Source organism: Gossypium raimondii, chromosome 12 (assembly GCF_025698545.1).
Source record: "Gossypium raimondii isolate GPD5lz chromosome 12, ASM2569854v1, whole genome shotgun sequence".
NCBI lineage: Eukaryota > Viridiplantae > Streptophyta > Magnoliopsida > Malvales > Malvaceae > Gossypium > Gossypium raimondii.
The window spans coordinates 17,713,815-17,729,844 of record NC_068576.1 but is presented as its reverse complement, the minus strand read 5'-3'; the positions used below and the strand labels follow the sequence as shown (position 1 = coordinate 17,729,844).

Sequence of the window (16,030 nt, the reverse complement as noted above, 5' to 3'; positions counted from 1 at the left end):
TAATTATTAAGTCAAAAGGTGGTAAAAATTGCTAGAGAAATCCTATATAATTTCGAGTTTACACACCCCCAAACTTAAATCATTGCTCGTCTCGAGTAATGTTTAGGCACAGCAAACTTTTGCTAAGGAAAATTTTGCAATTTTTTAAGCAACTTCAGTCTTTGGACATAATCATGCATCAATAATGTGAAACTCCAAACCCAACCGGGATGGACTGACCCGAATTCGAAGCGTTACATTAGCCACCTAAGTGACTCTCCGGCTAACGACCTCTCAAGACACACCCCGACCTTATAACACCATAATCTTATCCATTTATTAGCTATTTATTAATGCGAAAGCAATTTGTGAACCAATTTTAAAATTTGTATAAGTAATTTTACCTAAGGGCATTTTTTTCATTTTACCACGTACATTTAAACTAACCTGAATTTAGATCTATACATTTACCAACCCTCTTTTAGTCAATTTATGTAACCTCTAAAAATTTCAACTTAGTCCGAGTTTATTTTCTATGTCTAATTCAAGTTTTATCATTAAGGACTAAATCATAATAATTTCAAACTATCAGTACTATACCTGAATATTAAATTCAGTGCATTTCTAACAAATTTTATTAATTACAAGTCTAATTCTAATATTTTATCAAGTTTCCTTATCATTTAAGGCTCTAATTAGACTCATCAAGTTATAGGACTAATTTGTAATTTAAACGTACTAGAGAACCAATTTAAAAAGACCAAAATTCAAACCCCCAACAGTGCACTGCGATTTTTTTGTGCGAAAAATTTGATTTTAAACCCAATTTAGCCACAATTAAATATCATACATATTCATACACCTTCAATTGAATTTATTAACACCAATTAATCCTCAATTAAATATAATTAAACATTGAATTTCGTGCACATCACCCACCGATTAATTCAAACAAGTGGCATACTTTAGTCACTAGTAAACCACTCCATGGAAACTTCATTTAAACAACGGTTAGTGTAAACATAATGCTTCACACATCGTGTTATCAAGCAATAATACACCGTAAATTATTCAATAATCAAACTGAAACATGCATATATGATATTATAAAACCATCCAAAATAAAAAATGTCCAATGTCCAAGTCCAATTACAACCAAAATTAAATTGTCCAATGTTCAAGTCCAATTACAACCAAAATTAAATTAAGTCTCGAAAGTTCCACAATGCCTAATTAACATCTCTAAAACGTGTAAATAAATCTCTATCGAGCCTTAATCTCTTAGAACTCTCTTACTCAGCTCCTCAGCTCCTCAATCTCGTCGGTTAACTGCATGAATGTGAGGGTGTAAGCTTAAAAAGCTCAGTGAATGTTAATAAAATGTCGAGTAAATTAGCACCCAAATCATGTTTAAATTGAAACCAATCAAATACTAATTTTGAATCACAATATCAATCCATAATAGTTCAGTGTCATATGTTTAACCATGTTTCAAAAATCATAATTAATCATAGCATATAATCATCAATTTAGCATATAACACTTCATACATTTATATTGGCTTATAAATTATGGCTTAATCAAGTGATCATACATCGAATAAACGGATCTCCTTACTCCCAATCAGAATTAGAATCAGTCCCGGATTGAGCGGGCTGAGGCCATGCGCTCCCTTATATTGCCTCAAATCAGTCTCATTAAGTGGAGACACAAGCTCAACAGTCCCTTATCTACTCAAAATCAGTCCACCTAGAGCGTCATTTCTCACAAATAACATATTAATATCGTGAGCACTCACAAATCCTATGGCATGCAAGCTATATCCAATGGATCCACCATGCTATAATGCCAATATAACCAATCAATCATAACATAATTTCAATCAATAATGTGCTCAATTTGTAGTGCCAAAATGCATATGTGAATCATGTAACATAGCCATTTTAACATCAAATTAAATCTAGCATACTTTAAGAAAATTCAAAATTATATTTGTCATCATTGCAAAATACTCATGTTCTTCAACATCAACTAGGTTAAAAAAAATCATTAATGGACTTAGAAGTTAGAGGTACCTTCTTCTCGCGAACAATAACTTTAGTAGCATCTGGCATAGTTAAGTTGGCATAGAACTCTTGAACTAACTCCTCTTTGGGTAATGATCATGCATCGCAAAAATAGTTTCAATTGAGGGCATCAATTATCTTTCGTATTGGCCACAACACAACCATGTTATCGTTTCTCTCCAAGTTGAAACCTTTTTTCCGGCATCATAGGATGATTTTTAAAGATGGAATCAAACATTTCTCTTGCTTTCTCATCTTAGATCACAATTATATTTTCGGAACAGGTCTTAGCAGATCTAGTTCTTTGTGCGAGACATGGTGATTTTTCCCAAAAAATAGGCAAAGTTTCGGCAAAAGGAAGAGAAAAAAAATTGGCAATGGGTGGTAGCAAGTTTTTACGATGATGATAGGCTTGCCATAGCAATGGGATTGTGATTGTGATTGGTGTACGATAGCAATAGGCGTGCACCAGTGATATGGTTGCTCCGGCAAAAGACTTGCGGTGGTAGTGAGGAGGATTTGTGACAAAAGAAATTTGGGGAGATTCTTCAGGATACAAGGTTAACGGCTAAGACGAAAAAGAATGAGTGGCTAGGGTTTAGGCTAATTGCTTGAAGGGTTGTGAGAAATATGGTGGTAGAGAGGGGTTTATATATTGTTGAATTAGGGCAAACTTGTGGAAAAAATTTAGCTACAAAAGGTGACTTGGGCGGCAAGTATAGTGGAAAAGATGTGGTGGCACAATTAGGGTTTTAGAGAACCCTATGAAACGGTAATGTGTGGTAAATTTCTCCTCTTTATTGTTTCAAGCCTTGAGCCCAATCTATATTTACAAACTAGACTACTTAAGATAAAATAAACTGATTAGTACTGTGGCCAAATTGACCCCCTTATTAAACAAATAAAATAAAATAAACATGAAAAACAGAGATTAAAATGGAAATCAAATTTTCAAAGTTAATTAGACAATTTCTTCTCAAAAGATTACATTAAATTAATTCCTAGGAAACGTTGGAGGGGTCACAACGGTCCCGCTTAAGTTCCAATCTCCTTAGACAAAATTAATTAAATGTACTAATTTAAGAAAAATATTTTATCATTATTCATTAAAATTAAGATCATAAAAATTAAGACTTTATTAATTTGAATGAGGTTTCAATTCGGTCAACTTCACCATCCCAATAGTTCTTGATACGTTGACCATTAACTTTAAACGTACCTTAATGGTTCTCATATAATTCTACAATTCCATATGGATAAACTTTGTAAATGGTATAAGGTCCTTTCCATCGAGATTTGAGCTTTCCTGAAAATAACTTTAGCCTCGAATTAAACAACAACACTTTCTGACCTTCTCTAAATTCACGAGAATGTATACGACTGTCATGCCATCTTTTAGATTTTTCTTTACACATCTTGGAATTCTCGTATGAAAAAAACCTCAACTCTTCCAACTCATCAAGTTGTAGCATCCTTCTCTCACCGGCTTGCTTAAGATCCAAATTTAATTGTTTTAAGGCCAAGTGAGCTTTATTTTCCAACTGAAGCGACAGATGACATGCCTTTCCAAAAACTAGCCGATAGGGAGTAATTTCTAATGGTGTCTTGAAAGAAGTTTGATAGGCCCATAGAGCATCATTGAGCCTTCGAGACCAATCTTGTCTGTTAGGGCACACTACCATTTCAAGAATAAATTCCATTTCATGATTCACCCTTTCAACTTGCCCATTGGACTATGGGTGATAGGTAGTAGAAATTTTATGTTTCACATCGTACTTGCCAAGAAACCACTTAAGCCATTTATTTACAGAGTGAGATCCTTCATCACTAATTATAGCCTTAAGAGTTCCAAACCATGTAAATACATGCTTATGTAGGAATCGCATGACTACCTTAGCATCATTTGTAGGGTATGCCTCGGATTCAACCTAATTGGATACGTAATCCACAACTACCAAAATATATTTGTTCCCATATGATGAAGGAAACAGACCTAGAAAATTAATGCCCAATACATCAAATTGTTCAGCCTCTAAAATATTTCTCAAGGGCATATCGTTCCTCTTTGATATGTTTTTGGTTCTTTTGCATCTATCACAATTTTTCACATATCCATACACATCCTTAAACACTGTAGGCTAAGAGAATCCTGCTTGCAAAATCTTTACTGTAGTGAGGGAACCACCAAAGGGTCCCCACTTGGAGATGAATGGCAGTGGTATAAAACCTCGTCAATTTCACTTCCAGCTACGCTCTTCCTGATTATGTTATATGCATATTATTTAAACAAAAATGAATCCTCCCAGAAATAATATCAACTATCATGAAGGAATTTCTTCCTTAATTGGTAAGTGATTTCTCAAGGAATTATTCCACATGCTAAATAATTGGGAAAATCAGTAAACCGAATTGTTTCATGAATTTCACTTACCTCGAAGATATACTCGTTAGGAAAATTCTCATTAATTGGAACAAGTGAAGAAGTTACTTCATTTTGTTCCAACCTCGACAAATTATCAACTAATTGATTTTCAACACCCTTTCAATCTTGAGTAAATACTTAATGGCCGCATGATCGGTAAAAATTGTAACTTTGGTTCTTATAAGATATGAACGGAACTTTTCAAAAGATTAAAATTATAGCAAAGAGTTCTTTTTCAGTTACCGTATAATTGAGCTGGGCTCCGGTCAAAGTTCTGCTTGCATAGTAGACAGGATGGAACACTTTGTTTCTTCCTTGACCCATCACAGCTCCAACGGTGAAATCACTTGCATTACACATCAACTAAAATGGTGAGTTCCAATCAGGTGCGAAAATTATTGGGGCTGAGATTAACCAACTTTTTAATTCCTCAAAAGCTTCTAAACATACTTTGTTAAAACCAAAAACAATATCATTTTTCTAAAAGCATACATAAAGGTGTAGAAATTTTAAAAAATTCTTTGATAAACCTACGATAAAAACCAGCATTGCCTAAGGAACTTCTAACTCCTTTCACACTAGCTAGAGGTGGTAATCTTTCAATTATAGATACCTTTGCTTTATCCATTTCAATTCCATTTTTAGAAATTTTCTATCCTAAGACAATTCCCTCCTTAACCATAAAATGTCATTTCTCCCAGTTAAAGACAAGATTCGTCTCCTTACATCTCTTTAGTACCTTAGCCAAATTACTCAAACAAGCATCATAAGTGTTAGAAAAAATAGAAAAATCATCTATGAAAACCTCAACAAAATTTTCAACCATATCAGTGAAAATTGCCATCACACATCATTGAAATGTGGCAGGTGCATTACATAAGCTGAAACGCATTCACCTAAAAGCAAATGTACTGTATCGGTAGGTAAAAGTAGTTTTATGTTGGTCTTCTGGGGCTAAAACTATTTGGTTGTATCCCAAATATTCATCTAAAATGCAGTAAAATTTGTTACTTGCCAATCGGTCTAAAATCTGATCCATAAAAGGTAATGAAAAATTATCCTTACGAGTGGCTTTGTTCAATTTTTTGTAGTCAATACAGGTTCTCCACCCCGTGGTAATTCTCGTCAGGATTAACTTGTTACATTCTTTTTAGAAAATCATGATCCCACCTTTGTTTGGAACACGTTGTACCGAACTTACCCAAGAACTATTTGATATGGGGTAGATAATTCCTGCATCTAATCATTTCATCACTTCCTTCCATACTACATTTTTCATGATAGGGTTAAGTCTGCTTTCCCTATCAATTTTACCTCATTCACCTTCCTCCAAAATAATCTTATGCATACAGAAGGAAGGGCTTATACCTCGTATGTTAGCTATGGTCCAACCAATTGCCTTTTTAAATTTCTTTAAAACAACAATCAATTGCTCCTCTTTGTGTTCTGTCAATTCTACTGAAACAATCATAGGCAAAGTAGAAGAGTTACCTAAATAAACATATTTTAAATAGGACGGAAGTACCTTTAGTTCAAGCTTAGGCGGTTCCTCGGTTGACAACTTAGGTTGTGTAAATTTCAAAATTGCCAACTTTAACGATTCGAACTGTAGTGGTTGAACATAACTCCTCGAATTGGCTTTCATCAAAGCCATGTTTTCATTACCGTTTTCATCTGCTAATGGTTCAGACCATAAAGTGTTCTCTAACGGGTATTCTTCAAAATTACTCTCCCATTCCGTAGAAACTAAGGTTTCTAATTCCTCCATTACTGAACGTTCCTTTGTCGAATCAGGAAATTTTATAGCCTTTAGAACGTTAAACGTTACCTGCTCATCATGAGCTCTCATTATGAGTTCTCCTTTTTGCACATCTATCAACATTCTTCTCGTGGCTAGGAAAGGTCTCCCAAGGATGATCAGAACTTCCTTATCTACTTCAAAGTCTAACACAATAAAGTTAGTACGAAAAATAAAATTATCCACTCTTACCAAAACATCATCAATCTTCCCTCAGGATATGCTAATGAACGATCCACTAGTTGAAGTGTCATAGTAGTAGGTCTTACTTCACTTATTCCCAACTGTTTTAAAATAGAATTGGGCATCAAGTTGATGCTTGCTCCAAGGTTGCAGAAATCTTTACCACAGTAAGATTCTCTAATGCTACAGGGTATTGTAAAGCTTCCTAGGTCTTCCAATTTCAGAGGTTGCTTGATTTGAAGAACACAGTGCACTCCTTCATTAAAGCAATAGTCTGATACTCACTAAGCCTTTTCTTCTTGGACAAAATATCCTTCATAAAATTCACATAATTAGGCATTTACTCTAAAGCTTCTACCAAAGGGATGTTGATGTGAAGTTGCTTTAGGACATCAAAGAACTTCTTGAATCACACCTCTTATTTCTACTTATGCTGCTAGAGTCTTTGAGGATATGGAACTTTAGGTTGAAATGGATAACTTTTCTTATGAGTCAAATATGCAAAAAAAAAGGTGTTAGCTTTTCAAAATTGATTAGTTTAGGGTTTACCTCATTAGATTTTTCAACATCTGATTTTTTTAGTGTAGGAACTTCAACTGTTGGTTGACTTTCCTCCATTTCAATTGGCTTATTTTCAACCACAACCTCCATAGGTTCTAAAATCTTACCATTTCATAATGTAAAAACCTTGCAATATTCCTTACCTAAACTCCTTAGATTTTATGTATGGCTCAGCAAGGCTCCTTGCGATCTACTATGAATCTCAGTAGCTAACTGACCCATCTGGTTCTAATGATTTTTAAGTGTTGCTGCTTGAATTTGGACCAAAGCGTCATTTTTTGTCATGTATGCCTTCAACATGTCTTCCAAACTATTTGATGACTCAACTTTAGGTGGTTTTGGAGCTTGTTGACTAAACCCTTGGGATTGATTGAGTCTATGTTTCATATGATTGTTTGGTCCATTTCCTTGGTTACTCTAGGAAATATTTGGATGATTTCGCCATAATGGATTGTAGAAGTTGGACTCTGGTCCTTGTCCACTTCTATTTTGATACTAATTCCTTATAGAACAAATAGACTCGGGGTTTGAAGGGCAATTCTCGAAAAAATGACCATCCCCACAATATACACAGGAAACAACATCATACTAACTTGGTGATTGAGCTACAAAATTATTCAAACCATTAGTGGTAAATTATTTTAACATTGAGGAAATAGAAGATAATTGAGTAGAGAGTGAAATCAACGCATCTACTTCATGCACTCTAGCTACTCTTTTTTTAGAAACTGCTCGATTTGACTGCTATTGGTAATTGTTACTAGCAATCCTTTCGATGATCTCGTAAGCCTTGTTATAAGACTTAGACAAAATCGTACCATTCGTAGAAGCATCTACCATTAATCTTGTATGTGTGTTGAAACCATTATAAAATGTCTCCAACTAGATACCATGAGGAATCCATGATGAGGACACCTACAAAGAAATTCCTTGAATCTTTCCATGCTTCGTATAAGGACTCATCATCCAATTGTTGGGAAATGGTTATCTCATTTTGCAACTTTACGTTCTTGCTCGGTGGAAAATACTTTACCAAAAACCTTTCTGCTAATTCTTGCAATGTAGATATTGAACTTGGTGGCAATGAATTCAGCCATGCTCGTGCTCGATCTCACAACGAGTACGAAAATAACTTCAACCTTAATACATCTTTAGTTACGCTAGTTATCTTAAACGAATCACTCACCTCCATGAATAATCAAAGGTGAAGATGCGGAGCTTCCGTGGGCATACCACTAAACTGTCCCACCGTTTGGAACATTTGAAACATCACTGGTTTCAATTCAAATTTAGGTGCTTCTATATCTGGCCTCCTGATCCCAGATTTAATTTATTGAAGAATGGCGTAGCGTATTGCCTTATGGCACAATTCCTACCATCAACAATAAGGATTGGATTGTGCACATGATTGGCTCCATTACCTTGTCCATCATTTTGATTTCCAAGGTCCATCCTTTCTTGACTTTGAGCAAATCTCCCACATCATCTATGTCTAAATGTTCGCTAAATTTTAGGGTCTATAGGTAATAGATCGATGATTCAATCTATACCCATGAACACCTGATAAATAAATCACAAATAAAGAATAAAGAATAAATTAGTAAAGCTAGAAATTAAATAAAAAACAAACTGCAAAAATAATTTCACAAAGAATGATTAAGGCAATCATCCCTGACAACGGCACCAAAAACTTGCAACGGTATTCTATGCAAGTGTATACAGTCATTTAAGATGATTAAATTAAATAAAATTATCTAGATGCAAGATGATTCCTATACAATTAAATCTAAATGCAAATTATCTCAATGTATGAATGAATTTTAGCAACAAAAACACAATTTCAACAATCAATAACATGTATAGGCTAAGATAATCATATTAATCAATTCAATTCATTTTCATCATGTTTAAAGTGTTTAGAAAACATTCCATGGCAACTCGATCTTTCATAAGTTTAGAAACCAAATTAAGTTCTCTAGGATCTTTTACATAGGAAAATATGCATTTTACTGATCATACTAAACTAAGGGTTTCTTAGTATTTATGTGAGGTAATAGGGACAATTAAGTTTGAAAGAGTTTAATCACATAAACCTAAAAACTATACAATACAATAAAGCCAACTAAAGATATTATGAACCTCTAATTTAGTCGGGTTTAGTATCTAAATTGAGCATTGCACTTTTCAATTATGTGTCTAGTAGCCATCGTCTGGTTAGGACCGCTTAGCTAATCTCAATGGATCCAATCATGTTTGAATGAAATACATCTTGATTTTAATTAAAAACATGATCGACTCAGGCATATACTCATTAAACATGAATCAAAAGAATATTATTTAATTAACATAATCATCCTAGCTAAATAGAATTAAGCTATCATTTTTTATTGCAAGATCAATACACACTTAGCAAACATGTTTAAATTAAACATAAAAGAGGAAAGAGTAAACTCTAATTCAATTCAGCAGCCTTTCGAATATTTCTCACTGAGGTGTTTCTCCCATCCGTCTGTTGCTCCTTTGGTAAAGGTTTCTTAAGGTGGCTAGCTAGGAGATGGTCTTGACAAGGCTTTTTTTTTGCTAAAGAATAGAAAGGGAGATGGAGTGGCTAGGCATGGAATTAGATAAGGGAAATGAGAGAATGCTTGATGAATGAATTGATTAAGGGGTGCGAAATATGAGGGATGCTTTGAAAGTTGAAAGGTGTGTGGTATTTATAGATGAAGGTAAGGCCAAAGTTTACTAAAAATAGAGTTTGAAAATCCTTCATTTTCTCTCATGCTTGGCCAACCACAATTTGTGGAGAAAGATGTGGTTTCTCTCCACGCAACATTTATATTAACCTCATCTTTCATGGTCCCACTGCATAGTGAAAATTAACATATTAATATTTAACACGAAAGTAATGTAATTTATGCTTAAAAATAATGTAATTAAGCACAATTTTGCATACTTCATAAATTCATGTCCATTTTTAACATTTAGTGAAATCTACTTAATTTATTAGAAATTACTCAAGATTAATATAATTATTAAGTAAAAGGTGGTAAAAATATATAGAAAATCCTATATAATTTTGAGTTTACAAATCCCTATTGTCAAAAACACAAATTTTCGTAAAAGTGAGCCTTTGTGGCTATCTCTGAAAGGACGCCTTTGTGGCTATCTCTGTGAAAAAAAAGTCTATGTGACTATATATGTTAAAAGAAGTCTTTGTGGCTATGTCTAAAAGGATGCCTTTATGGTAAATATCTGATAAGGAATACCTTTGAAGAAATCTATAAGAAGATGCCTTTGTGGCAATTTCCATAAGGAAGCCATTGTGGCTGATTCTGTTAAAAGGATGCCTTTGCGGCAGTTTATGTCAAAGTACACCTTTATGGTGAGACACTAAAAGGAAAACCTATGTGGCTATCTTTGGAAAGGAACGCCTTCGTGGCTTAATCTAAAGAACGATTCTCGTGATAACCATTTGAATACAACGCTTATGGGCGGACTCTGAATGAATGGCGAACATGGTATTTTGAGAGTACAGATTAACTCTAGAAAAACAACTAGATTGGAAGGTTATGGCAAAGTCCGTACAATCGATAGGGTCAAAGTTATGAACGAGAAACAAATAATGAAATCCTTGAATAAGGGCTTAGGTGAAAAAGGGTTCTTTCACTAAGTTCTATCAAACTTACCCCTATGTGTTTTATGTCTCAAGTAAATAAGGAGCTAGGAGGTACGACACCAAGGCTGTGCCAAAGGAGTAGTGAAGTAGGCATTCATTCATACGGAACGGGGGTTTCACGGGCATGTTAGACTCTGATAGAAACAGTTTGAACAAGTCTCTAAAATTTTATGTCTTAAGCATGTATAAGCTTGTAATAGTAATGTAACACCTAAGATCTGAATCCGGTTAATCGGGTCGGGTTGAGGGCGATACAAGGTTTGGTATCATAGTCTAGGTTTAGGCAGTCCTCAGACTATGAAAGATGAAAGAGCCTTGAATGCATAGTGTGCCAAGCCTAGCTTAGTTCCTCAGGCATGCTAGACTCTTCTTACCATGAAATTTGATGTTGTCTGTAATAGTTGATGATAAAAATGCTAAATATGGAATAAAGATGCAAAGGAAAGGTAAAAGGATCATTCCATTTATAAAATACGATGTAAAAAAAGGGAAGATAATAGAAGAAAAGGTACAAGGTAAGGCAAGGAAATCTTAGCTTCCACTTTCAGCAGGCTGGCATGTAGCTCGGTGAGAACTTTGGGTGCTTGGGAGTGATCATGAAGATTATGCTTCACACCTACTATGTCCCCTTTAACACATTCAGCAGTGTAGGGGTGGAAGAGACAGTAGACTATCTTCACTCCTCTTGAAAGGCTTCGCACTCTTCACCCTCAGGATTGTAAAGGCTAAAGTTGAGAGAATCTATAGAGATTCCCTATAGACACTCGAAGTCATCTCTTCTTAAGTTAATGGGACCTACAACCACTTGGGTGTGTAGGATTACGTTAGCGGGGGTTGCACGAGCGTGTTTGAGTGTGATAGAAATATTTCGAACAAGCCTCTAAATTTTGTATGTCTTAAGCATGTATAAGTCTATAATTGTAATGTAACAACCAAGATCCAGATCCAATGAATCAGGTTGGGTTGGTGGCATTAGAGAGTCTAACCAACTAATTGCTAAACACTATAGTACAGAAAACCATAAAGTCAAGGGTAATTATATTAATTTATGAGCTAGGTACAAATGACTAAATTATAAAGCATGCAAAGTTATGAAATTAACATATAAATAACAAACGATAGCTATCATTAGCCCCAAAATAAATCCATTTCTTCTTGAGCCCTGCTTAGATCATTAGTTGTCCTCAGTTGTTGTTTCTCCATCAAACGAAACTGTTGTTTCAACTTCTCAAGAGCACCGAGCACTTACTGCTTGAAATCATTGTGAGATGTGGATGGATTGGCATGGGTAGAAGTAGACGGAAAAGAGGTTGATGTAGAGCTAGGATGCAGTGGAGTTTATTCCCTTAAAAATCTCATGGCAATTTGTTTGGTGATGGCTCCTTTGTTAGGGATTTTGTCCTCATTTTATTAGATAGGGACATTGACCCTACAATGAGGCTCCAAAGAAACACGGTCGATGGTCTAGCAGTCATTCCGAGAAACTGTCCATTGGGTCCCTTCAACGTATAAATCATCAAGAAATTGATTGAGTCCTTCTGCTGTTATTGTCTTGACAATTTGAGAATGTTCATCAAGGCCTTCAAGTAAACCATATTGTGCGTTGATAGAGGTTAAAAGGGCATAAAATTCCTTTACAACATTCGTGAGAACATCGTCAGAATAAAGGAAAAAGGGTTGCCATCCATGTTTTTCTACCATGAAAGAAAATGCTTCAGTGTATCCCATAACGGCTGTGTCTTGAAAAAGAAACCCTTTTTTCCATACAAAAGGGCCGCTTTGATGTGTTTGTGTTGTACTTTTCTTCAATGACTTTGCTGAAAAATGTTCTCAGAGGCATAGAGGTTGATGAAGATGGCATATGTCGATCCATTTGAGAAGAAATAGTAATTGTAAAAAGAAAAAAGTTAAGACCTTTACAGTTATCGAGGAAAAACTGAAAATGGTGAAAAAGAAGAAACTGAAAACAACTTGGAGAAAGAAAATGAATTGACTAGGGTAAAACTGAAGAGAATATAGTAGTAACGTGGGGGATAAGATTAGAATGAAATTATGGCTTGACATGGTAAAGTAAAAAGTAGGCGGGAAAAGAAAAAATAATATAAAAATTAAGCTAAAAATTCGCAAGTGTGCTAAGTGGGCTAACTATTACATAGCTTAGGCCAAAATCTACTTGCAACAAAAGAAAGAAATAAAAATTAATTAAACCAATAAAATAAAAAAATAAAAAGAAAATTAATTAAAAAGAAAACACTAGCAGTTCGAAGAGCAATGGAATGTTTATCACGAAGTATAGGAGCTCTCCAATAATGCTTCAAACATTGGCCATGGACTTTGAAATTAAAGTCAGTCTTGCCATCTTTGACTTCTATAGCTCCATGAGGGTAAACATGCACTATCTTGAATAGGACAGACCAATGAGACATCAATTTCCCAGGAAATAAGTTCAGCCTGGAGTTAAACAACAACACTTGTTGTCCAGGTTTAAACTTTCATGGCAAAGTCTTCTTATTATGCTATCGCTTTGTCTTTACTTGTACAGTTTGACATTCTCATAAGCTTTGAATTCCTCCATCTTATTCAGCTCCAGTAGCCAGTTATTGCCAGCATTAATCCAATCCATGTTCAATTTCTTAATTTCCCAAAATGTCTTACTTTCAAGTTCAACAGGAAAATAGCAAGGCTTCCCATAAACGAGCTTGAAAGGCGACATTCCCAATGGTGTCTTGAATGCAGTATGATATGGCCATAATGCTTCATCCAATCTGGATGACCAATCCTTACGAATGGGATTGACAACTTTGTCCAAAATCTACTTAATTTCTCTATTTGAGACCTGAACTTGTCCATTTGTCTGGGGATGATATGCTGTGACAATTTTATGTTTAACCCCATATCTATCCAAGGCAGTAGCAACTAACTTGCAGTCAAAATGTGAACCTTCATCACTAATCAAAGCACAAGGAGTACCAAACCTGGTAAAAATATTCTTATGCAGAAACTTTAGTATCGATTTGGCATCATTCGTAGGGAGAGCGACTGCTTCAACCCACTTCGAGATGTAATCTACAGCTACAAGGATGTATATATTGCCTCAAGAAGCTGGAAATGGACTCATAAAGCTGATTCCCCACACATTAAACAATTCAACTTTGAGAATATTTTGCAATGGCATTTCATACCTCTTTGATAAGTTCCCAGTTCGTTGACAATGATCGCAAGCTTGGCAAAATTCATGTGCATCTTTAAACATGCTTGGCCAATAAAAGCAAGATTCGAGAACTTTTACAGTAGTTCGCATTCCCCTGAAATGTTCTCCATATGGTGCTGAATGAAAGTGGTGTAAAATATTCTGAATCTCGTCATTCAGAACACACCTCTGAATTATTTGATTTGCACAATGTTTGAATAAAACTGGCTCATCCCAATAATATTGCTTGGCATCATGGAGAAATCCGCTTTGTCTTTGCCTATTCAGCTCAGGTGGCAGCAATCCACTTATTAGGAAATTGGCAATCTAGACATACCAAGGTAATGTCATGGCAACCAACAATTGTTCATCTGGAAAATCCTCCTTAATGAGTTGCATATTGTCGTTTTCATTTCCTACTTCAAGTCTTAACAAGTGATCAACCACTTAATTCTTTCTGCCTTTCCTATCTAGAATTTCAAGATCAAATTCTTGTAGCAGCAATGTCCACTAAATTAATCTTGGCTTGGCGTCTTTCTTGGTCACCAAATGCTTAATTGTAGAATGATCCGTATAAGTTGTAATTTTGGTGCCAACTAAATAGGATCTGAATTTCCTTCTCAATAGTAGTGTAGTTCAACTGTGTATCTGTCAATGTCCAGCTTGCATAGTAGATAGCATGAAACATTTTATCCTTCCTTGGCCCAAGCACTACTCCTATAGCGAAATCACTAGCATTGCACATAAGTTCAAAAGGTAAGGTCCAGCCCGGTGCTATGACAATTGATGTTGTTATCAATTACTTTTTCAATTCCTTAAATGCTTAGAAACAAGGCTCATTAAAATTGAAAGATCTATTATGCTCTAACAATGCACACAAGGGTTTGAATATTTTTGAAAAATCATTAATAAAGCATCGATAAAATCCTGCATGGTGGAGGAAACTTCGAATATCTTTAACTGTAGTAGGTAGTGGAAAATTTTCAATAACCTCAATCTTTGCTTTGTCTACAACAATCCCTTACTGTGAAATTTTATGTCCCAAAACAATGCCTTCACAAACCATAAAATGACATTGTTCCCAATTCAGAGCAAGGTTAGTCTTTTCACACTGACAAAGAACTACCTCAAGGTTTTATAAACAACCTTCAAAAGTATCGCCAAACACCGAGAAGTCATTTATGAAAACTTCCAAAAATTTCTCCACCATGTTCGAAAATATTGCCATCATGCAACGTTGAAATGTTACATGGGCAATGCACAATCCAAATGGCATTCATATCCAAGCAAAGGTTCCATAAGGACATATGAACGTAGTCTTTTCTAGGTTGGAAGGAGCTACGATAATCTAGTTATACCCCGAATAACCATCCAAAAAATAATAAAAGGTTTTGTTCCTAATCTATATATGTTGTGCGGAAGCGTGTAAAAGAGTAAAATTATTGTACTAAAAAATCACACTAAGTTCAATTCCCAGGAAAGAGAGGTGGATCACAAGGATTGCTTAAGTTCCAGGTCTTACCTAACCAGAAAATCCCTCAATCGTAATTTAATAGTACAATAAATCACTACAATCACACTCGCAATTCATGCAGAATAATAGAATAAAGAACACAAGAATTTAACAAGGTTCAGCAAATTTTGCCTACGTCCTTGGGCACTACCAAATATATTTCACTCCAAAATACAAGTGAAAATTTACAAAGAGGGAGAGAGAGAAAACAATGCCTTAAGTAGAGAATGGCAAATTTGGGATGATGAAGAAGAGAAATGATTAGGCCTATTTATAGTTGAGGTTCAGGGATCAAAATTGCAATTATCTTATGCCAAATCTCAATCCCACTTTTGCTGCCTTAAATCTCAGATTTTGATACCCATATCTTTCTGATACCCATATCTTTGACTTTCTATAAATATGGATGATTTCCAATAATCTCCACCTTAAAGATTTGATTCGAATAATCTTATCTTCATACAATTCTCTCAGCCTTTGTCAACAACACTTGATAGTGCCTTCTTCAAATGTTAAACATGCAGACTATTGATCAAGTTCAAACAATGTTCAAACTTGATTGTTGTTACCACCTTGGTCATCATATCTGCGGGCTTATCTGTAGTCTTAATCTTCTAAAGGTGAATTTTCCCCTCATCAATA

At 35.0% G+C, this 16,030-nt stretch overlaps 1 non-coding gene across 1 annotated transcript; it reads left to right on the top strand.

Moving 5' to 3' along the window:
* Positions 1-7,906: 7,906 nt before the first annotated feature.
* Positions 7,907-8,011, top strand: LOC128035831 (small nucleolar RNA R71). The gene has a single exon (XR_008192378.1). It is a non-coding gene; the product is annotated as a small nucleolar RNA R71 (small nucleolar RNA).
* The last annotated feature ends 8,019 nt before the right edge of the window (positions 8,012-16,030 follow it).